This window comes from Equus przewalskii, chromosome 29 (genome assembly GCF_037783145.1).
Source record: "Equus przewalskii isolate Varuska chromosome 29, EquPr2, whole genome shotgun sequence".
In the NCBI taxonomy this organism is placed as follows: Eukaryota; Metazoa; Chordata; class Mammalia; order Perissodactyla; family Equidae; genus Equus; species Equus przewalskii.
In genome coordinates, this window is record NC_091859.1 from 18,735,226 (window position 1) to 18,759,341 (window position 24,116).

The window sequence follows — 24,116 nt, forward strand, 5'->3', positions numbered from 1 at the left end:
GATGCAAAATTCTGTTTGTTTTCTCTCCCACTCTAGACTGTATTCTTTGAAAATATATTTATCAAGAGCTAAAGCGATTCATTTCTCCACCAACCTTCTCTGGAGGAGCACCTAACAGCATGGAGAAATCCTTGTGTTTAAAGAGCTAGGACATTGGAAGGGCTCTTTCCATGTATAACTCAGTGATCAGCCCATTCCTTTCTGGTCGACCCCTTGGTCTATTCCCCATGCCCATCGTTGACCTTCTAAAATTCATCCAGTTCCCATCTCACTCTCCACCCCACTTACTCTCTAGGCTACTCTCATCCTGTTACCAGTGCCACGACTCCCCAGCCCCCCACCCCTCCACCCTCCTCAATAGTCATCCCCTTTGGAGAGCTGGGGTTCTGTGAAAGGAGACAGGGACTGGTCAGACTCAAGACTCTCCAGAGATTTCATGGATATGGCATAACCCACAGCTCCATAGGAACTATGATATGAGTATCATCTGCCCACGTATCACAATAGACATTCTCATCACAGTTTATAGATCTTATAATGGTGGCCTTCTCCTTTAAGTGTTTTCTTGATGGTCTTCTGCCATTTCCTTCTTAAGAACTCTTAACATGATTTGACACTCACCTCAACATCTTGCCAGTTGGGGGCATGAACAATAAGACAAAAATAACAAAGAAAGGAAATATGCATTCTTTGTTTTTTCTCCAGCAAACCCTTACTCACTTAGAGCGTTAACTACACATGCCAAGCAAAGGTACCTCCAGCTGGAGAGGAAGGAACTACAGCGAAACCAGGACGGAGTAAGGGGAACTTGCTGTTTGCAGAGGTCACGTTCTTGCTTTGAATGTGGAGAAGAGCAAAGAGAATAGCTTCTAGGGTGCTCTGCCTTCCAGCTGGGTAATCAGCACATTTCCCCCCAATTTTATCTGCACACAGCCTTTGAAGCCCTAAGCCTCTTCTTCTATGTTACGGAGACAATCAGGGCCATCTACTAAAAGCCTAAATTTCTTCAAAGGGAGGTTAGGGACCAGTTCTCTGGGCACAGGTAGGCCTGAGTTTAAACTGAAGCTTCCTCTGACACTGCCTAGCTACTGGGCAAGTTTCTTGCTCTTTCCATGTTTGTGGAAAGTTTCCTTATTATAAAAAGATAAAAATAATGCTGATTTTGCAGGATTGTTCTAAAGTTTTATTTAGATCATATATCAAAAGCGCCTGGTCTTTCGTTTAATATGAGATTAAAATGGTACATAAAACTCCTGGTTCTTGGTCTGTATTTAACCATGTGGGCCAAATTATGTGTTTAATAAATGATTATTATTATAATTTCTTTGTTTTCTTCACTAGAGATATGAAAAAGAATAAGAAAATAGCAAATTACACTTGGTAAAAGCACTTTGTCGCCATGCTACGTGTCCAAAATAATTATAATATAATTAGATCTGACAAGAGATCGTCCAGCTCTACCCAACTGAAATCATCAACAAGACAATTTGGAACATGAGTTTACACACATCCTCCTTGACAATGAATGTCACTCTAAGGATACATTGAAATATTACCTATAATTTCAGCAAGACACTTGAAAACAAAGCAATCAGAACAGTAATAGTATGACTTTTAGTGAGAGAAAAATTGAAAATCAATTTGAAATATTTTTAATTTAGTTTATTTTATCTTTATTTTGTCCGTTCTAATATCTACTTTAGTATTTTACACCATACAAAAGTTACTAGGACAAGCACGAATGCATATAATTTGCAAATAAACAGATATGCATATATTAGCAGGTCATGCTCAAGCATTTTTCACTGACAGGTTGCCCTAACAAAAGTTTGGAGAACACGATCTACACTGGCCCCAAGCGTTCGTCTTGCTCTTTGGGTTACGTCAAAGCCCTGCATAAAGGTCTACGTTTCCTAGTTCTCCATTTCTAACTGAATATGGTCTGAGCTCCTTACGTGCATTCAAGGCATAGGTTTGGTCCCAGACTTTTTATTAATTGTTAATAAAATTACACATGCAAGGCCTTTCCTAACTCGGTCCCAGCCCTCTTGTATCTCTCCAGATCCTGGCAGGAAACAGATTGGCGTGAGTAAGTTGGAGAGAGGCTGATAGAGGGCCTACCTAGGAAGATGTAGGTGGAGTGTAGAGAAACCACAGGGATAGTGACATGGAAAGAAGGAGGAGGTGTCACTCCCTCTAAAGTGATGAAGGGAGGAAGCACTTACCCTTCTTTAAAAGCAGAGAGGCTGTGTGGAGAGGGTCCTTCCAGAGACCATCAGGGGCGGGATGCAGCCAGCTCAAGGCCACGCCAACCAACTCTCCTCTCTCCCTGAGCTGCTCCCTATTGGCTACCAGAGGGTAGATATTGATGTGGTTCCTACCGGTCAGCCTCCATGACACAGGATTGGATGGATGGAGAAGGATGGAGTTTGGACCTGGAGAAACCAATGGAGGATATCCAGACCAATCTCTTTCCAAATTTTTCATTCATTCATTGCTGTTTTCATTTCTTTGTTCAACAAATTTCTATCATGTGCAGTGTCAGGGTCTGACCTGGGCACCAGGGCTACAACAGGAACAAGACTGTCAGTGTCCCCACCCCCATGTCTCATGCTACACTTCAGAGTGGTGGGCAGGCAATAAATATGTTAACAGGGCAAATAATTACAGATCACAATGCTTTCCATGTGACACGTGCTGTGGTAGGTAGTAGCTGGAGACTTGCTTCAGGGAAAATGACCCTGGATGGCCTCGCTGAGGAGGTCAGACCTAAAGAGTGAGAAGTGGTCAGCCATGTGAACAGATGGGAAAGAATGTTCCAGAAAGAAGAAGCAGACAATGCAGTGACTCTAAAGTGGAATCAATCTTATGGTGATCCAGGGACAAAAGGGAGCCAGTGTGGCTGATGGTTGTAAAGCAAGAAACAGGCTTGGGAAGGTGGGCAGAGGCTGCCTCATACTAGGTTCTGCCAGCTGAGCTGAGGAACTTGGGCAAGGACATGTCATTGAAACAGGGGGGTGCCATACACTTTCTGAACTGCTCATGCTGCCCTAAGATTGCCAACTTTTGTTGTGCAGTGCCTCCGTGCCTTTGCACATGCAGTTTCCCCTGCCTTAAAACTCACCCTCTCTCTTCTGACAAACAGTTACTCATCCTTTGACCCAGTTTATGCATCACTTCCCGTCTGTAGCCTTCCTTGGTCTCCTCAGGCTGTCTTAGTCACTTCCTTTTCTGTGCTCCCTTAGCACTTTGCACGTCCCTCACTGCTTTGTCACTATGTGTTTACTGATGTCTCTTTCTCAACACAGCGAGCTCTTTGAAGGCAAGGACCCTTCTGTGATTCTTTGCATCCCCACCCTACCCCACCTCTCAGCCCCAACTCTTTGAGAGCTGAGAACATGTCTTAATCACGTTGGTGCCCTCACCTTACTCTTGGCCCAGCCCTAGTTCACCTGGCCCAGGCCTTGCCATGTTAGCAATACTCAAGAATGCACACTGAATGAGTGAACTCGCAGAAAATGACCTTCCACTACCTCAGGTCTTCAATAACAAGAAAAGCCTGCCCAGAAGAAGCTATCAGTCATTGAGAAATGTCTTAGAACTCCCTGAACATAGAAAGTAAGACAGCTGCTGGAATCCACTGAAACAATTAGAAAAGGTTGTTTGTTTTTTTAACATGGCAAAGACATTTAATTAGATATTTAATAAATTATTTAAATTAAATGTTCATACAAGTCATAGTTTAAAATAAGTGAAGTTGGAGAAATAGATCTTCCACAAATTTTGCAACCTTGCTTTTTCCAAGAAGGCAAGGATAGTGTCTTCTTTTAAAAGCTAACTTTTGCATCCACACTGCCTAGCACATAGCACATGCTCATTGAATGAGCACATGAAAGAACAAGAACTAGACATCAGACATGCTCTGTCTAGACTAGACCCATGTCAGTGGGGACTTTTAATCATGGTTAGTGTGCATATTGGTTATCGATGATGCATAACAAATTATCCAAAAACATAGCTGCTTCAAACAACAAACATTTGTTTATCACAGTTTTCAACAATTAGAAGTTTGATGTTTACTTAGAGTTTAGAGGGTGCCTTTTATCCATATGAGAGTAATAATAGGTACCATTTATTAAGCGCTTACTATATGCCACACTATTCCAACAGCCGCATGTATTCACTCATTTAATCTTCAGAACACTCTGAGATGTTTACTCTTATTAACTTCCTCTACAGATGCAAAAATTGGGGCACAGTGAGGTTAACGAACTCCACAAAGGACACACAGCCAGTCCACAGGCAAGCCGGAGATTCAGATCCAGGTAGTCCAGCTCCAGAGCCCAAACTCTTCATCTCTAACAAACTGCCTTCAAAGAGAGAAAAATAATAATTTACACTTTAAGGATGAAGTTAACATGATGAAGGCTCCTCCCGTTCACCATTGTCATTTATAGGTCACTTCATCTCTCCAAGAGAGATGATAGACATGTATAGATCTATTGTCCCACATGTATGTGACGGTGCCCATAATTGATTTTGAAATCAGCAGCCATGAGTCTGAACTTGGTAGTAAATTAGCTCAAAGGAGCCCCAACCTATAGCCCTGACAGTATTAAAACTATTGGGTCAAACTGTATTTTATTCGATGTAAAAGATAAAGGGTGCAGTCATTAACCTAAAGATTAGAGCCAGTACCACTGATCCTGTCTTAGTGTCCAGCGTAAAACATTGACTGCTCTCTCAGACCAAAAAATGACCAAAGCGGCTGGCGAACAATGCTTTCATGGGGCAAATCTCCTGTAAATGAGGTAAAGACCCTAGCACATACAGGGTCTCTATCGTCTACCCTTCCCCACGAAGGAAATAGGAAAATCTCCCTCTCTCTCTCACAGATAATTTGCACTAGAGGACACACAATGCGTATTTCTTCAATCAAACCAACCAAAGTGTGGGAGAAGCGATGGATCGTGAGCAATAAAGATTGAGTTCATGCCTCGAACTAGCTGATTCATCATGGACACGGCTCTTCACCACTTGGGTGTCAACTCCCTCATCTATAAGGGAAAAAAAATTGGATAAGAAATTTTCTAAGATCATATCTCGCTCTAAAAATTGGTAATCCTCTGAAATACAAGTCCATGTAAAATTAACAGTTCTTTTATTCAAGAGATAGATACTACTATCCTTTGTAACAATGTGTCTATTAACTGCACATGATTCAAAATCTTACAAAACAGGATATGAGAATTTATCATTTATCAAAGACCAGACACAATGTCAGTTCTGAGAAAGAGAAGCAGCATTCAAACAACCCAAGATCTGCAGAGCATTTCTCATGACTCTCTCTGTCACATGGCAGGAGAACACAATAAAAATTCCCCTTCCCTCCCCTCTCCCACACAGCATTGATCATGGACTGGGACCCTCGCTCACAGGGCATGTTCAGGAGCAGCGGCCACTGTGCGCTCTGGCTGAGGAAGGCACATCCGATGTTCCCTACTGTGCTTTCGTGGGTATGTGGAGTCAGATAGGTTTTTCTTTAAACTGTCAAGAGAATGGCAGTGATGGGGATGAATTCTGTTGAATCACATGGAAGAAAAGATAATGAGTGGAACCCTGTTGACATGAGAAGTAGGAAGGGTTAGCAGGAGGCTCAGGAAGTGGGAGGATCATCCCTGACATTCCAAGTATGATGTAGTGGAAACATCATTGTACAGAGAGCTGGTCCCCCAGGAAACCAATTGTGTGATTCTGCGTAAGTCACCTTACCTCCTGTTTATAAAGTGAAGTTTGCATTAGATTAGTGGTTTTCAAACTGAGTCCTTAGAACAGAGGTGTCTAATGGAAAACCAGGTGGGTGCAGAGAGGCACAAACCCAAGTGGGTCATGCTCTTGACTCTCTACTCCATCTCCTATGTGATCATCTTTGCTTTTTATCTGTTTTGGAGTTGAATAAGAGAGTTTATTTTTTAAACAGTTGTGCTATTATGTGCTATTGAAACCGCCTAGACTGGATGACCTCAAACATCTGCAACTCTTTCTATAGGGCCACGCAAATATTAGCAAATAAAAGGCATACACTTGCTATCTCAATTCATTTTCACACCCAGAGCAAACATTTCAGGGCCAATTAAAAGTAATGCTTTTGAATTTGACCCCTTTTTGCGCCTGTCCAGCAGCAGATTCTGCAGCTCCTTGACAAAAGTATCTTAATTATAAAAATCACCAATGTCTTCTCTTCAGTAGAAAATGAGGTTATTCATGGCTTTTGGCCAAAGAACTGATGTGACTTGTTCTACCAACTTCCTCAAATCATTATTCCCCTTCCGCTTCACCATGATAACAGTTATTATCACTATTATCCAGGGAGTCTTGGCAGAATCCGTGGATAATCATCTCTAATATCATACATCAGCTTTCCTGTCTCCACAACCTGAGCAGAGGTTAGCAGCACCCTTCCCAATGTTCCGTCAAAATGCTGCCACTCTCTGATGAATCCAAACTATTTTCAGTCTCCTTGGCAGCCCAAACTACTTCACACGGTCACCTGAATCTTCTTTGGGGAAGGAAAGCAAAAGGCCTCCATTTACTGGTAAAGAGGTAGTGGGAGGGACGATATAGCCAAATTATATTAAAATGATTAAACAGAAAGCAAAGCAGTCTTTGCGCCTAGCATAAAATGGGGGAAATTGAGAATGGTCACCACACCACCAGGTGCGGCCATATGATTTGACTCCATGGCAATTAGCCCTGCCAGACCTATGGAATTGGCCCAGTCTTCATCAGGCTGTTTTTCTATCCCTAATGGATCCCAGAACAAAACTGGATTGATACCCCAGAAGGTGTTTAGGTTGTTATCAGCCAGCTTTGGTTCAAATATCGAGGTCAAAAGGAGAAACAGTAAGAACATTGTATTCCAGCTCTTGGAATCTGTTCCAAGTTTTAATCACATAGACAGTTCCCTTCAAAGTTTAGTGCTTGTTCCATTTTGCAGTGTCTGAAATGATATATCCAGTGCCACACATGTTGAGGAATTTATCCAATTCATTTTCTATACCTGAAAGATGGAGAGGGTCAGCAAATACTTGGCCTGCCTGCTGCCACATTTCCTTCTGTGTCCAAGGTACACACTGAAAATCGATGACAGCACTCTTTTCACTCAATCCAGATGTAGCCTCGAAACAGCGCACTGAGCATCCACTAAAATTAATCGGAGTTGACAGTTAAGATGAAACTTATTCCTCACCCTGGACGTACTCTTAGTATTCATTTTACATTTATAATTTCAACCATTCAGGAGCACCCCTCAAGATCCTGATAGCTGAATAACTTGGTTTAGTCACATAGCTGAATCACTCATGATGAGGAGATCCCAAAGCTGATGAGTGAGCCGAACCTCTCCCAGCATCTCTATCTCAACACAAAAAAAAGCATTTTATGAGAAAAAAATATAGACTATGCTAGTATTTATTAATTTGGAGATTTCATAAAGACTTCTGTTATTAAAAATTCCACTATTATAACTGCTACTATTGATGTCCTTGCACACCTCCTCCCAACTTCTGAACTCATTTGTTCTCCAGTGTTACCAGCTCAATCACAACACAAATATTCACAAAGTTGTTCAGAGCAGAAACCTGGAAGCCAAGTTTGAATTTCCCTCTTAACTCCCAATACCCGACTCCATGAGAAAATCCTATAGATTCTACCTCCAAATATACCATGATCTGTCCACTAATCTTCCACTTCCATTGCCACCATCTTGGTCGAGGTCATTGTCATCTCTTCTTCCCTAGACTGCCAGTCCTGACTGATCTCTCCTCCTGCCTCTTTCCACTCCAGTCTCTATTCTGTAGCTACAGGAATCATTTTAAAAAGTGAATTTGATCATGCCATAACCCCGCCCCCAACCTCACCACCAAATACACATTCGCATGCGCTGAAAATCTTTTAGTGTTTGTCCACTGTATGCTCAAAGTGTTGGTCTGTAACAAGGTGAGCAGCTCACATCAGAACATAAATGTAAAACATCACACTGCTTCTTTCATTGAGAAAGCCTTGCTGCACGTATGTATGTGTGTGAGTGTGGATAAGCTCAGCTAGAAAGTGTTCTAGGTGAAGGAACTGATTTGCGTCTGCACGGGGTCTTTGCACAAGCTCTTTTTCTGTCTTTACAACAGACAGGTAGCCAACAGTTTTCAGACCAGCAGACCACAAGTTGGGTAGCACAGGCTTCACAACCCCAAATAATGAGCAAATAATGAGCTTTTGTGTGCCTCTCAAACTTCATTTTGAGCTCTCCCTCCTCTGCTTCCTCTGTTCCAGCCACAATGGATTGCTTTTGGGTCCTAGACATAACCATACTGTCTTAGGGACATAACCACCTAACTACCACCTGTCTTAGAGACTTCATTCACATTTGCTTTCTCTCAGCTGGAAATACCTCGTCCCTGACTTTTTACTTACATGATGCTTCCTCAGGCCCTCCTTCTCTGACTACTTATGTGGAGCTCCCTGTTTATTCTCCAACACCGTTTGGTCTCAGTTTGACACCACTTTTTCGATCTGCAAGTACATATTTATGTGTGGATTTACCTGCCAATTGTTTGTCTCCCTTACTAGGCTGGAGGCTCCATGAGGGCAGAGCCACACTGGTCTCTCTGGTTTCACTGCTCAGAGAACCACTGCTTTTGGCCAGTATAGCCCCAAGTGTATTACAGTAGATGGAAGGTTAGAGGAACCACAGCCAGTCATGCTGACACTCCAAGATATCAACTGACTTCGAGACTTCCCAGGACATTTGCAAAATATTAATAAGAACTAGATTCTCAGACTCAGGTTTCCCAATCATAAAGCCATATTGCATCTCACGTTATAGTCGCAACAAGTCTCAGCAAGTCTCAGCCGGTTTAAGGTTAGGCAACTTACAAAGGAGAAACAGAATTACTTCATGTGGGTAAACAATTCATTACCCTTACATAGGATTTTCTCAGCCTGAATCATTGCAATGTTTTCACAGGCATTTGCATCACTGTCTCTCTGCTTAGAAACCCCATCATATAATAGCAAGAATTTATAAACAGCCAAAACTTTAGATGCCAAACACTGGGGCCCCCTCAGGGAACAAGATGACCCAGATCTCCCTTCACAGAGCTTATGGTTCAGCGAGAAAAACAGAAGTTATCCAAATAATAAACATAAAGAGTGGTAGGTGAGAAGAAAGCGCGGTGCTACAGGAGCACGTCACAAGATGCTCTAACCTTTTTTAAGGGTCAGGGAAGACTGGCACCTGAGGACATAGGAGGCAAATAATGGGGGCAGCAGATAGATTCAAGCAGCAGAGCACCTGCGAAAAGGCCAGGAAAGAAGAGTGGCCTTGGCAAATTCTAGGATCTAAAACACGTCCGGTGGGGCTGGAATGCAAAGTAAGTGGAAAGAGAAGACAAGGAATGAAGCTGGGGGCACAGCCAGGGGCCAGATCTTATAGGCATAGCGAGGAACTTGGACTTTGTCCTTTTATGCTAGAGCATGACATGCTCCATCTTCTATCCCCTAACCCCTTACCTACAAATTACTTACAACAATACTGGGCACGTAGCACTTGCTAAATATATGTCAAGGACTATTAGAGGTTCGTTAGTGAATACAAAGCAATGAAGGAAAAAAACAGACAATATTAACATTGGGGAAGAAAGCTTGTAGAAGAAAGAAAATGTAATCAGTACCCTATGTGGCTCGGCTATGAAGAATATTTACATGTATGGGTATGTTATATAAAAACATTAAACACTAAAAAAGATTCTACTAGATACGCAATGTAACTATATTTGGAAGATTTATAGGCAGTCAACGGATAAGATCCAAAATTGGAAAATCCAGAACTATCTCTAGCAACACATTATTTAGAAATATAAAAGTAAATACCAGAATGAAGAGTTGAAAGATTTGTAAGCAGTTACTTCGGAGGTAAGGGACTAGAAAAGGGAAATGGATGGACTAAGATGCGGCTGAGCCCTGTTTTTATTTTATTATAATTCTTGCATATACTTTGTTATTTTTGTGATTATGAGCTGTATATGTTTTTGGTTTTTTTGACAGCAGTATAAATTAAACACACACGCGCCCCACTGGCAAATATTAGTTTAAAAGGAAAGGAATAGAGGGAGGCAGTCCTGACACCCCCTACTGGCCATCTCACAGGTGGTTCTACTGATGAGCCATTCCCCTCTGTCCAGACTTGTCTGCGTCCCTAAACTAATCATGTCGGTGGCCCGAAAACAGCAGCCTCTCCCCTTCTGTTTGTTGGAGGTGTCATGAGTTGGGCTCCCAAGCAACCTTTGGATTTGCAATGCTAGAGACAACTCCTAGTTATCTGATTAGATTCCCAGTTGGCTCCATCTAATGGATCCTGAGCACAGACCAAGGCCCCAGTGAAGCAGATCTGTGGGGAGTTCCAGAGCTCTCAGGATCTTCAGAGGAAGGCAGCACAAGAGGGAAGTGTGCACATCAATACAATCAAGCAAGATCCAGAGATAGAGCCCCCCCTGTCTGATTTGGTTGACACATTCACTTATGGGAAGTAGATGGACTCACAGGATGCTGAAGTGTTACAGCAGAGGTCCTCAGGTGTTTCACATCTCATGACTTCATGCGTCACTGGCAGGGGATGTGTGATACTTAACAGGGACAGAACTCAAACTCTCTTTTGCTACCTATGAAGGAAAAAATAATGAGAGAAAGATGGTAATTGAAAACAGTCTACTCAAGAGAGAGAGGAAGCTGTTTTTAAGTATTTTCAAGGACTTTAGAAGGACTCCTTGTACTGACAATGTTAATTAAAAATCTTTCTTTTTTATTAAAGCAATTCCCCTAATTTTCTCTACCAGACAAAATTTTATTAGGCTACTTCCAGTGACTAGATATACTTGAAAGTAAAACAAAATAGTGTTAGAACGTTTTATAGATGAGAATTTTTACTTCTTCAGAATAAGTTTTATGTGTAATGAATTTTTAAAGTGAAGTGTTATATATCCTAACACAATTTCCCCCACTTAAAGTCCATGAGGATATTTATCTGTTCGGAGTGTAGGATTTTTTTAACTAAAAACTGGATATTTTCCCAAAACAAATGCCAACTGTTTCTTCATTATATCTTAGAGAATAACTTCCATGTAAGTAAATGTTCACGTTAAACGTTAAGTACAAACAGCATAAGAACTAAAAATAGCTCAAATCTTCTAGCTACATTTTGTCAACAGCCTCGCTCTAGCCAAGTTCCCCATTAATTGCACAATCTATATTTTGGGAAAGAAAGAACTTAATTGTTTCCAAACAAAATTTCAGGCCTGCATACATTTGCCTTCCCCTGGTTGGTTTCAGTTAAGTGAATTAATCTTTTAAAAGGGAGAATGTAGAAAGGGGGACTTCTCCAAAAAAAAATCATTTACCATATGTATTTCATCAAGAGCTTTAATTATAAAGTTGCAATGGATAATTTTTGTTACAGTCATCTCTGGGGAGATCTCAGTTTTTGAGAGCGTTGCTTTCATCTTTTGCCTTACACTTTGTGCAGACAAATAACAAACAGCAAATGCCAACTTGAAGAAAAGATATTTAAAGCTATAAGGGCATGAAAGCAAAGTCAAAAATTTTTTTCTAATATACTTCAAGAAATATTACATAAAAATTTCTATCAGCTTATTCAATTGCCTCTTCTGAAGTAAAAAAGAAAATCACAAGTAACTCATTTGGGGCACCAAGTAAACTTTTTTGGGCATTGGTGAGTGTTACTTTGTAGACTTTTCTGGTGCCCTTTCAAAACGCATCCAATTTTTAATATTCAAAGCATAGTATATGGATATACAGGAAATCTGAAAAAGTATAAGATACAGTTCTTACTCCCAACCTGATTAAATCCTTTTGGGAAAAACAATCTTCCTGTGGGTACATTTTTGTCCCAACTGAACTGAACTTGTCTAGATTAATAGATCACCTACAATTCAAAGGAATTTCAACATTGGTCATGTGAGGAGTTAAAGGCATAATAAATCGAGGTAGCAGAGAGAGAAGAATAGTAATGGGGATAGATCCACACTAGATCCTGTCATTTTACCAGTAAAATGTCCTTAAAATAGGATACTTAGGGGCCGGCCCGGTGGCACAGCAGTTAATTTCGCACATCCTGCTTCAGCGGCCCCAGGTTCACCAGTTTGGATCCTGGGTTGGGACATGGCATCACTTGGCAAGCCATGCTGTGGCAGGCGTCCCACATATAACGTAGAGGAAGGTGGGCAGAGATGTTAGATCTGGGCCAGTCTTCCTCAGCAAAAAGAGGAGGATTGGCAGCAGATGTTAGCTCAGGGCTAATCTTCCTCAAAAAAAAAAACAAAAAAAGGGGATCCTTAGGAGGCACATTCAACACAGTGATTTCTATAGTAAAGTGAACTACACTTTATATAAATTCTTATTTAATTGTCACAATACTTTGAGGGAGATCCTCTAGTCATTCTCCTTTTACAGATGAAGAAACCGAAACATAAAAGAGGTCAATAATTTGTTCAAAGCCATGTGGTTTATCAAGTGGCAAAGTCACAAACTAAATCAAGGCAGTTTGACTCCAGGGCATGTGTGTTTAACACACATATATAGAGTTTTTAATCTCATTTTGGTTTAAATGTGATTATTTATGCATCATAAAGATACATATTTGCATGATAAAAAAAAGTGTGTGTGCATGTGTGCACACACGTGTATATTGATGTCATTATAGATGTCTTCTCTGAATAAGAAGACTGATTTTTTTTCTTCTTGCTTATTTGAATTTGTAATTTGCTATTATAATGGTTGTGTATTTCTCAGGTAACAAAATAAATATGAAATGTTATTTCAACTATTAAATTAAATGGTCATTTAATGATTTATTTAATGACTAAATGAAGACAATGGGTTCTAGTCTCCCGCTATTAATAGTAAAAATAGCTAACTGGTTTGGGGCATTTATTTCAGGAAGAACGCTGTCTCATTTAATCCACACAACTTTCTTACAATGTGGATGTTGTTATTTACTATCCTCCCTCTACCAATGGTGAAAGTGAGACACAGAGAGTTTGCATAATTTGCCCTTGGTCCCATAACTATAGGAGGAAAACTATAATCTGAAGCCAATCTCCAGAGCTGACAACCCTAACAGCCATGGTGGCAGTCTCTCCCATGAACAAGGGTTCTGGCTAGGAGCTGAAGGCACTTGCAGGCAGCGCTTCTCTCTGGATTTGGAGACTGAGAGATGTGGAAGAAATATTGGAGTCAGTCTCAATTCAAGGCTTGACAGTTGGAGTCCTTCTCTCAACTCAGGTCCTAAGTAGGAACATGTAAAACCTTATTGGAGGTCTCTTTAAGAAGAGGCCTCTTACTAACCTTTAGTATTTCGTATGCAAAAGTACATGTTAGTATGCTAGGATGTTTTGTTTAACTTTCACACAATAAAATATAGAGCCCAAGTTTTTAGAAAATATTTCCATAATTTAAATTGCCCTGAATCCCAAGTTACAAATGTTTGCATTTCATCCTGAAACAGAATTTAATGCATGTCTAGGCTAAGTTCTTATATTCGAAGCAGTAATTTTAAATTACCTAAGCACCCAGTAAGAGAACATAAGATTCTAATCAACCCAAGGGAAGAGTTTAAAAGGAATAAATTTTTTATTATCCCAGAAGAGAGAATTATGAATGTTGAGATGTGCGATTTCATATGGATTTTTAAATAAACGAGGACATTAATTAATCTTGAAATTCAAGAGATTACTCATGAGAACTGTTCATCTACTTTTGACAATACGTGTACAAAAGTTTTGATGTTTCTCAATCAACCTGATGCTAACAGATTCTCAGATTCTGCAGATAATATGCTTCTAGGCTATTGTAGGAAGGGTACCATAAATTGTAGGGGCAATGGTGTATGTGGTTACGGAATGAGCATCAATATGTTTTGTTTGTTCGTGTTGCTTGCAGTGATGTTTAACTAAGTAAATATCTCCTGAAGCTAATTGTTAGGAGGTGGCAAAAACCTCTGCAGTGCTGACCAGCTAGTTCTTAAAACAGGATGCAAATATAGCTTGAAACAATTCTTTCCAAGTGAGCGTTTTGTGAATAATCTAATAGATTTTCTCCTAAGAGCAATTTAAAATATTTCAAAGCTTGCTTATTAGGAGAGAATCCCACTTTCTCTTGAAGAACCTTAATTTCATTAAGCTCTTCATTTCATGTTTTTATCCCCCAGTGGGTTACTAGGCTGCGTTCTTTCCCAGTACACAGGGAGAATTGTTCATTTCATCTAGACTTCTTTAGTATTGGACTGCTCTGTGATACATTTCAAGCCCCAACCATACAGGAACGTTAAAAATAATTATATACTGCCTATCACCCCCATAATAGCACTGTCTGCTGGCCCCATTAAATTGTTACTAGGTCTTCCTGTGCCACAGAATCTATCAAGCTCTTTGCTTCCTGCTAGATGGATCTGAAAAGCCAACTGACATTTTTCCCTCTTTTTCGTCTCCCCTCTCTCAATCATCTTTCCTGCATTTAGCTGAGTTCTTAATTCCTTTACTCCTTTAGGAGAAAAAGCAAAATGGCTATCACAGCAAAAAAAAAAAAAAAAGTTCTGTCTTGCCTTTTCATCTCTAGGCTGATGGATCAATAAAATATGAAAACAAAAGTGCTCCATCTTCTGGCGAAGGACGAACACTCACCGGCAGATACTCCCTATTGTAAAAGGCTTCTTGGGGACAAGATCCTGAAGACAACTATTAATGAATCCTCCAAAACCATCAAGAATAAACCATCTTTCTCCTAGTCTCCTAGGCTTACAAACTTGAAGTCATTTCCTCCCGAACTTCTTCTCTTATTTCCTTCATTCACACCTACCAACCCAAGTCGGCTGACGGTGCAGGCTTCGGCTTGGCATCAGGCGAAGCTCGCTCCCCTGTCGTCCTCCATGTCCTGGCACAAGTTAGTTCACCTTTCAAATCCCCAGCCCCTTCATCTGTAACACAAATGCAGTAATGGTTTCCACCTTCCACGTTATTGTCAGGACTGAATAAATTAAGATCTGTAAAATACTTAACCCCATATTAGGCGCAGAGCAAGCACCCAATAAATGTGAGCTGCTCTGATTATAATTACTGCCATGACTTTTTAAATTTTTTCTTACCATTTCAATTCAATTCAATCAAATTTTTCAAACCTTACTATGGTCAAGATGCTAAGCACGGTAGTAGGATTTCTTTTTAATGTAGAATCTGCCTTCAACAAATTAATAGTCTGCCAGTGGTGACAAAGAAGTTAAATAACTTTAATACAGGATATGGCAGATGACAGCGAGAGCTATAAAGTGTTCCAAAACAGTGCTTCTCAAACTGTAATGTGCATGGCAATCACTCAGGGATCCTGTTAAAATGCACATTTTAACTCAGTAAGTCTGGGATGGGGCCTGAGATGCTGCATCTACTAAGCACCCAGGTGAGGTTGATGCTGCTGGTCTGAGGGCTGCCCTTTGAGTAGTAAAGTTCTAGGATATTAAAGTATGGTGTAAATAGGGTGTACTTAGCTGGTGTACACCAGCATGTCTGTACTGGTTTCTTAAGGGCTGTATATGTTCTGATTGGCCATTATCCATCGCAAACCTATGATTAAACCTATTAGGCTTCACTCTGTATATAAATATTATAGTGCTCTGGTGGACAGCATGGATCCTACATTTGGTTTGAGAGCAAATGCGTCACAGAGTCAGTGGTGTTTAAGAACAGCCTGGAGAGACCAGCAGGATTGTACTCATTGCCACTTGCTCATCTAGCATACTCCCCCTCTCCTTTCCAAACACCACGGTTACTGTTCATGTGGAATATAAAGCACCTTCTTATGACTCTCCTCTAAGACAGTGTTCCTTTGAATCTTTAAGAACAGACAACTTCTTCGAAAGAATTATGTCTCTACGATTGTTCTCTTGTTCTCACAGCTTCACTGTTGTTGTTTCTGGTTCTGAAATGAAATTAAACAATAAAAAAGTGCAGAGGCATCCTCTGTAGAAGCAGAACCCCGGCCCCTCCCAAGCTAGGCCAGCCCATACGCATGTTCTGGGGGCCGGATACCAACTGTTGAAGTGGATACTAATTTTCAACTAGGAGCTTTCACATAAAAATCTAGACGCCCAGATTGAAAAACTGCGAAATCCAGCTGCCCAGGGCCCGAATTCCCACTTGGAAGCAATCAGCTGGAGCAGCATAGACAGAACACAGTGGGTAGGGCCTGTGCCTTCAAAGTCCCCACACTCCGGGCAAAACTCGTTGTCTCTTTCCATCTGATTGACTTCACTCTCGTACATAACTCAGCCTGTGTGAGCATTTGAGTTTATGATCTTATCTACCTAAAGCCCAGGAGTCAGCTTGATTTGGGAAAAAAACATTCTTTGTCATTAACAATATATAACTCCTCTACATGGTCCTTTTCAGAAAACAAGGTGACTCAGTTTATTCTATGAAAATAAATCTTACTATTTTAATCTAGACCAAATTTAAAGCTAGTATTTTTTAGCTTTCTTGGTTTTCAGTCTTTGTTTTTATTCATTATTTCAGTATTTAGTTCCAGCACTTCTTTTCTTCTCTTTCTTACCGTGGAAGGGAAAGGAAATAGAGTAAGAAGGTGAGAAGAGATAAACCAAGGAATCAATGCCCCATTTCATGAGTAAGACATTTCTAAAGGCTACACTAGCAACTTTATGAACCAGTGGAGAATTCGCATAAAGTAAAGAAATCAGAGAAAAGAGTGTGTGAGTTTTCTCAGCCTAGGTTCTCTACGTCCAGAATTTTATTACCAACTCAGTAAAACCTGGTAAATCACTTTGGTTTTTTTATGCCTCGTTTACGCCTCATGAGAGTTCACAAAATAAAGAGAGAGAGAGAAATAAAGAAAATAGTATTGAGTCATTTTAAAAGCATGTTTAGATTGCTAATAGCAGATATTTTTAAGTTAAGGCCCTATTTACTTATTTACTTATTTATTTGAGATTTTTTTTCCCTTCCATATTTGAAGGTAGTCAAAACTACAAAACTACATTGATACCAGGAAAAAAAGAGACATTAATAGACTTCCTTAAGAAACAAAAATTTTCAACTTATTAAAAAATTTCATAAGTAGATGACTATTCTCTATCATAACTGACAATTTGAAAAACTGAGAGGTTTCTAGAGGAGGACAGGACCACTGCAGGTTTAAGAACTTCTCTAAACATAGCTTCAAGATGAATGTGTGGGGCTCTGCCCGGCTCACTGGCAATAACCACACTCCTCACCTTATCTGAAGGGCAGGGATGGTGAACCTCACCTCCCAAGGTTTTTGTAAAGATCAAGTCGATGGAAGCATCTGTACACTAACAAGTGCCATACAAAAGCACGATGTCATTTGATAAGTGAAATGCTTAGAATAGCGTCTGATACATTGTAAATTCCACCTTATGTCCTGTTTGTTAAAAAAAAATGTTCCCAAGATCCGTGGTACCGCACTCTATTGTGAATTTCTTAGTAATTAGCTCCACAGAATATTTCCCTTCTTATCCCATCCTAATACTTCTGGAAATCGCTGAAATATAGAACAGGGTTGTTCTTGTTAGTACTCTTACCAAAAGATTATCCAAAAAAGATGCTTAATTAATGGGAAATCACATTTAACATTGAATGGTACATAAGATAATTATTGCATTAAGTTAAAGGGGTACCATATAGAAGCTGAAATTTAGTGTGTTATTCAAAATCCCAGTCATTCCTTTGGCTCACTAACCAGGGTGAAAAGAAGGGACCTGTACTAGTGTAGTGTGCCCTGTGATTCCTAGTGTGGTCCCCCTGATGCAGCGACCTGCCTCTCCTCTTCCTCCACCTCTCTCCTTCCAAGCACACCCTCAGCTGTAGGCTTGTCTCCTTGGATTTCTCTGACCTCTGCCCCTGACACACCTCCAGCCTTAGAAGGTTGATCCCTGCCTCCCTTGTCACTTCTTGCTCCCCAGTCAATTGACAAGACACTCTTTCTCCATTTCTCAACACAACTTAGATCCTACGACACCAACATGTATGGATGATGTTATGAACAAACTGCCAGCTTCCTGTGTGTTACCGATGTCATGGGTACTGCACACTGATTAGGTGCCTATTGTACACAAGGCACTGGTGAATGCAAAGTTAAATAATTTCTTGTCTGTAAGCAGCTTCCAGCATCTAAAGCATTTATGCCACTTTCTCACGTATAAAACTTTTTTTAAGTATGATTATATTCTATAGAAGTGCAAAAGGAAGAGTAATTGCATGCTCCTTGCTGGTCTTCCCCCATCTCTGTCTAGCTCCCAACCCTCCTTTTTTTACCTTATTACCTTACTTCCTCTATTTACCTGACATGTTACATATCTACCTTTTTGGTTATTTATCAGTGGTTATCTCCAACTCCCAAAATGTAAATTCCATGTGAAAAGAGATCTTGTTCTTATTCACAGCTGTGTCCCAGCCCTAGACTGCCACCTGGTACAGAAATGGCCCTCAATAAATATTTGTTGAAAGCAGGTCTTATAGAAGGGACGTTTGAGTTGGGCTTTGACCAAGAAGAAGGGATAAACGAGAAATAAATAAATGAGAAATGAGGGAAAGAATATTCTAGAAGGATGAATCAGCTCCAGTAGAAACACGGAGGTTTCTAAGCGCAGTATAACTAAGATAATAAAACAGCTATAAGATGGAGAAATGAAAGGATATAGCATAATTTAACTATTTTTCGTTAATTTTATGAAAGAAAATTTTTATATAAACAGTATTCTATTTTAGTTATTTCCATGATATTTACGGCAAATCTAAGTGCTTTTAAAGTGATCCAGGTCCCAAATGGATAAACTGCAAAGTAAGGGTGTTTTTGTTAAAATCAGAGAACAGATTGAATCTAGAAAGTAGGAAAGCTGCGAAAGAAAAGGAGAAAGGAAAGGATGAGAAAGATGGGGAGAGGGAAGAAAGCCAGAATGCTCGGATAGTTGTCCTAAGAGCCCTTTTGTTTATTTTGTGTGTTTATTTCCAAGAAACCCATGTTTCCATTCTTGTCTACCCTACTTTAATGACCCCATCTCTCCTTGACTGGCATCCCGGATTTGATTCTTAGAGCTAGCGCTGCGTTAGAGAAAACAGATGGGAGATTTGGGGGAGGCATTTTAGTTTCTGCTAACTTCTTTTACACAGAGAGGCGGTTTTGACATTATATAGCCAGTTTCTATCATCTATAGAAATCTCTTTTTTTTTAATGGAGTGATACAACATGTGACCTTCTGTGTCTGGCTTCTTTTGTTTTTTTAGGAAGATTGGTCCTGAGCTAACATCTGTTGCCAATCTTCCTTTTTCTTTCTTTTTCCTCCCCAAAGCCCCAGTGCACAGTTGTATATTCTAGTTGTAAGTCATTCTAGCCCCTCTATGTAGGATGCCGCCACAGCGTGGCTTGATGAGTGGTGTGTAGGTCCGCACCCAGGATCCAAACTGGCCAACCCCAAGCTGCCAAAGGGAGCATGTGAACTTAACCACTCGGCCACAGGGCCGGCCCCCTAGAAATCTCCTTGAAAGCAAGAAAATTCCAGTATCATCTCCAATGTGAGTTATTAATGGATTTGAAGAACAAAGACCAAACACTTTATTTTGTCTCTCCATTTCCAAACGTCTCCTCTACAATGTGGCAACCTAATGATGATTTTTTTTTAAAGGTGTATAGCTTTTTAAATGGTATTGGTTTAAATGGTTTATATCCAAATTATTCCTCTGGAAATGTATTGGCTTGCAGGGAATGTTTGTCTGACACACTGTTCCTAACTGCCCTGATTAGGCTGCAACCTTCTGTCTCTGTCTTCCTTCAAGTCAAAGAGAAGTCTCTCCCCAGCACTACAGCTGACTGCATCAGCTCCGGGATGAATTTCAACACCTGGGATGGAGCCCAGGTGAAGTGGGCTACAGAAGCAATGCTCTCAGACCTTTGTTTTGGTCCAGCTTTCAGCCGCGTCTTCCCAGCCCATTTTCCAGTGTGAAATTTAAAACTCGCTGAATCTCAAATGCCTTTAGGCTTTTGAGGGAGGGGATTATGAGCTACACCACAGCTTTAAGTAGGGAGCTGCGTTGAGGGACAATTTATCCAAGCTCACCAGGTCTTAATTATTGAGAGCGTATAGCAAAGAATTTGAAATTCACAGCCAACTCAAAATGCCCACTTGGCCTCTAAAACTCTAAAACAATATAAGGCCTTGGGGAAGACTGCATTGCTCCCTCGTTGCCTTAGAAAACAGAATAATATGACATTCCAAGAATTTGGAAGTTGAGCTTACCAACCAGCCACTCCTAGCAGATGCCAACCGACAACACTGCCTGCCACCAACTGGCTGATGTGCGTTAGACCAACTCTGAGAACATTTTCAATGCTTAAAAAGAGCCCAAGGGGACCAAACAGAGACTGTGGTAAAAGGGCCCAATGGCTTTTTTTTTTTCCTGTCCGTCATCCTCTTGAAATAAAAATGGATTTTTTTTTATAGTACAAGCTACAGAATAACCACTTCCATTCTTGCAACCCAGCCAGGTCTGCAATGAAAGCAACTACTTCAGAAAAAGGATGAAACAGCAGCACACAAGCCCATGTAGGGGAGAAAGGGTTGGAAGATGAAAACCCTCTTAGCGTAGTCAAAACAAAACCTTGATCAAAGCACACACCTCCCAGTCTTGAAGCACGGAATAAAGACTTTATTGTGGAGAACAAAAGACTCTGGAAGCAAGAATGGAAACAAAGGAATGGCCAAAAGAAAGAGAGAGGGGATGAAACAATGACATTGTCCCAAGACCAGGAACGAAATTCATCCTAGAAATAAAGGGCACAAAAGAAAGACAATTACAAAATAGAAATCGAAAATGGCTGTGACATCTTGAGCCAGGAAGCCAGTATGACAATATTTTCTCATAAAATGATATTCGATTTCATCACCATATGCTTTAGGAAAATCCAATATGTTCCTGACAGACTTCTAACATTTTTTCCCAAGATGGTTAAAGCTTTAGGGAATGTGTCAAAGATACTTAGAACCCATTGCATTTTTGAATATTACACATCAGTAATTCTCTGGTTCATGAATTTTAATAATACGACAGCATTTGGTTTGCCAGTCACTCTCCCTGGCACTAGCCGATAAAACATGTGATGGCAGATCCTGTTTTGGTTTTGCTCCAAAATACTGTTGAATCTGCAAATGGAAATTATGTATGTAGAAAGTGTTTTTAAAGACAAGGTGTGCTAAGACGGGATATGAGCACTATTTGAAGAATTATTTCAAAACACTGGTTGATGATATTTCGAAATACAGCTCATGAGCTATTGTGGAAAAGAATGAACATTAAAGATGTAATCAATCATTCAATCATAGATATACTACTTAAAACTAAGTAACACAAATGAGAATTAAACAGAAGATCAGAATGAGTCATTCCGGTCTAAGCTATTTCTACAGGCTTCTCCCCTCACTCACACTGTATTTGCCTGTCTCTGACCACCTGTGTATTTCTAATGGGCTCGTCTAGTTTCAAGACAAATAATATACTACACCTGGAGAAGTGCCCAGTAAACTATAAGGTGTTATACATACTGAATTAGGTTCTGTACCATTAACAATTACATATTAGTGTAATAGGGAGATAATCTACATTTCCTTTTATCTGGCTTCCCTTCCTTTATCCTTCTATTTCATTTCTGTCAAAGGCTAACTTTATCCTTCCAGCTTCCTGAGCTTCAAGTGTAACTGTTTTTCATTCTTCCTTTTTCTCACCCCGCCCCCTCCAGTTATCGAACTCTTAGTTCTCTATTGTTCATTGACTAACTTGGCCTTTCAACTATCGGTCCTCTTTCTCTTCCTGTGTCCCCAAACCAGACCCTCAGCCTCTCATACCTGGACTGTGCTGAAAATCTCCTAACGGCTTCCGGCTTCCAGTTTGAGTCTTCTCCAGTTCATTCCTTTGTTGACACCTGGTAGGTCTTTCTAAAAATGCGACTTTAATCTCATCACTCCTCTGCTCAAAAACAAAGGCAGCCACTGTTTCCTGGATAAAGAACAAAGTGCCCGTTTTGTAGCCCAGAGCCAAGGTAGGCAGCCCAGACTCTGCAGCTGCGCCTTCCACTGCTCTCCAAACAAGCCCTTTGCTGCAGGTGGATTGTTCCACTCCCACAGTCCGCGCCATTGCCGGCGGCCACCTGCCCTGCCTGCAGCGCCTTCCTCCTCTTCCCCCGACTTGAGTCATCGTTCCCTGTTCGGCCCACAAAGCTTCCTGAGCCACGTTGGCCCACAAGTTCTCTCTGGCTGGACTACTCACTTGGTGCTTGTTCAAGGTCCGTGCGTCGCATGGCTACAGGACTGCCACACCACTGTTGAATCTGCAGACGTGTCTTTTATTTTCCCCAAAGAGATGTAAACTTGGTGAGGGTAGGGAGCTTCAAGTAACGTTTATTAAGCACCTGCTGTGTGCAGAGCCCTGCTTGAGGTATCAAAAAGATAGAGAGGTGCCTTAGGCCGTTTGGGCTGCTATAAAAACTACCACAGGCTGGGTGGCTTATAAACAACAGAAGTTTATTTCTCGTAGTTCTGGAGGCTGGAAGTCAGACACCAGGGGGCTAGCATGGTGGGGTTCTGGTGAAAGACTTCTTCTGGGTTGCAGACTGCAGACTTCTCACTGTGACCTCAGAAAGTGGAAGGTGGCAAGGGATCTCTCCGGAGCCTCTTTTACAAAAGCACTAATCCCACTCATGACCTAATCATCCCCTAAAACCCTCACCTCCAAATGCCATCACTGTGGGAGTTATGATTTCAACACATGAATGAAGGGGGACAGAAACATTCAGACCAGAACAGGAGGGTCATACTTTTTTGGCATTCCACAACAAATATGGTACCCTGCATATCGTAGTTGTTCCATGCATATTTTGATTGAACTGATTTCCATGATTTTTTCTTTTTTTTTTTTTTTTTTTTTGCTGAGGAAGATTACCCTGAGCTAACATCTGTGCCAATATTCCTCTATTTTGTTTGTGGGTTGCCGCCACAGCATGGCTAATGTGTGGTGTAGGTCTGCGCCCAGTATCCAAACCTGTGAACCTGGGCTGCCAAAGCAGAGTGTGCAAAACTAACCACTACACCATGGGGCCGGCCCTCTGATTTCCATAATTTTTGTATTTTGAAATTACAATTTTACAATTAAACTGTCAAAATTAAATCCCATAAATGTCTTTATTTTATAGTAGGGACACCGTGCTAAAGAAAGATGAAATGTCTATTTAACCCAATGCATTGGTAACAAAATTAATGTCTTAATGCACATTTTTGTTTTCTATTCTGCTGCTTCAACTGCCAAGCCCTTCTACATCTCATCAAGGAAAATGTTGTGTCCTGGATTCAACTTTTCTTTCCTGCAGTAATTATTGAAGTGCGTTTCTGCCTGAGGTGCTTTTTGGCTTCAGTCGCCTGTCCAACAAGGCACTGAGTCTGGCACTCTGATCTCTCATTTTTTCATATGATTCTCCCTATTTAGACCCAATTATATGAAGCCCATGTCCTGTGGAACTGGAGTCAAAATCAGATAAATCAAAATAGATGTTTCTTACACCCATATTCGTGTTGCCCTAATTTCTAGCTATACAGATAATTCCTGAGTTTTCCTTATCATTATAGAAATTCCAAAAAATGTATTTGATCATGTGCCTTGGCTAGTTTCCATTAGATAAAAATATGTGTGCCTCCAGGAATATTTTATATTTATCATAAAGAGACTTTGGTGCAAGAGGGATTGATAAAGCACTTGCTTTGTCTTCACACCATGTTATTTGGAGGATGAGAATAAGCCAGAGGATAAATCTTCACACTTGTTTAGTAGAAAGAAGTGACTCAACACTTTGAAAGTCAAATAGCCCAAAGAAAACATGATTAAAAGGTACATATAATATTACCAAAGCTGTGTAAAACAAAAACAATGCACAGGGGAAAAAACCCTAACACTAAGATATTAACAAAGCTTTTTTCTGGGTAT

At 40.5% G+C, this 24,116-nt stretch overlaps 1 long non-coding RNA gene across 3 annotated transcripts; it reads right to left on the reverse strand.

The window, feature by feature from the left end:
• Positions 1–1,647: 1,647 nt before the first annotated feature.
• On the reverse strand, positions 1,648–22,472 carry LOC103562470 (uncharacterized). 3 transcript variants are annotated; one of them, XR_011534538.1, is made up of 8 exons: positions 22,410–22,472; positions 21,989–22,139; positions 15,913–16,038; positions 14,922–15,043; positions 10,597–10,711; positions 7,061–7,203; positions 4,946–5,057; positions 1,648–4,370 (listed from the first exon to the last, which is right to left on the reverse strand). It is a non-coding gene; the product is annotated as an uncharacterized lncRNA (long non-coding RNA). The 3 variants fall into 3 exon arrangements; XR_011534537.1 differs by lacking the exon at positions 22,410–22,472 and adding an exon at positions 5,437–5,547 and having other exon boundaries at positions 21,989–22,318; XR_011534536.1 differs by lacking the exon at positions 22,410–22,472 and having other exon boundaries at positions 21,989–22,301.
• Positions 22,473–24,116: the final 1,644 nt, after the last annotated feature.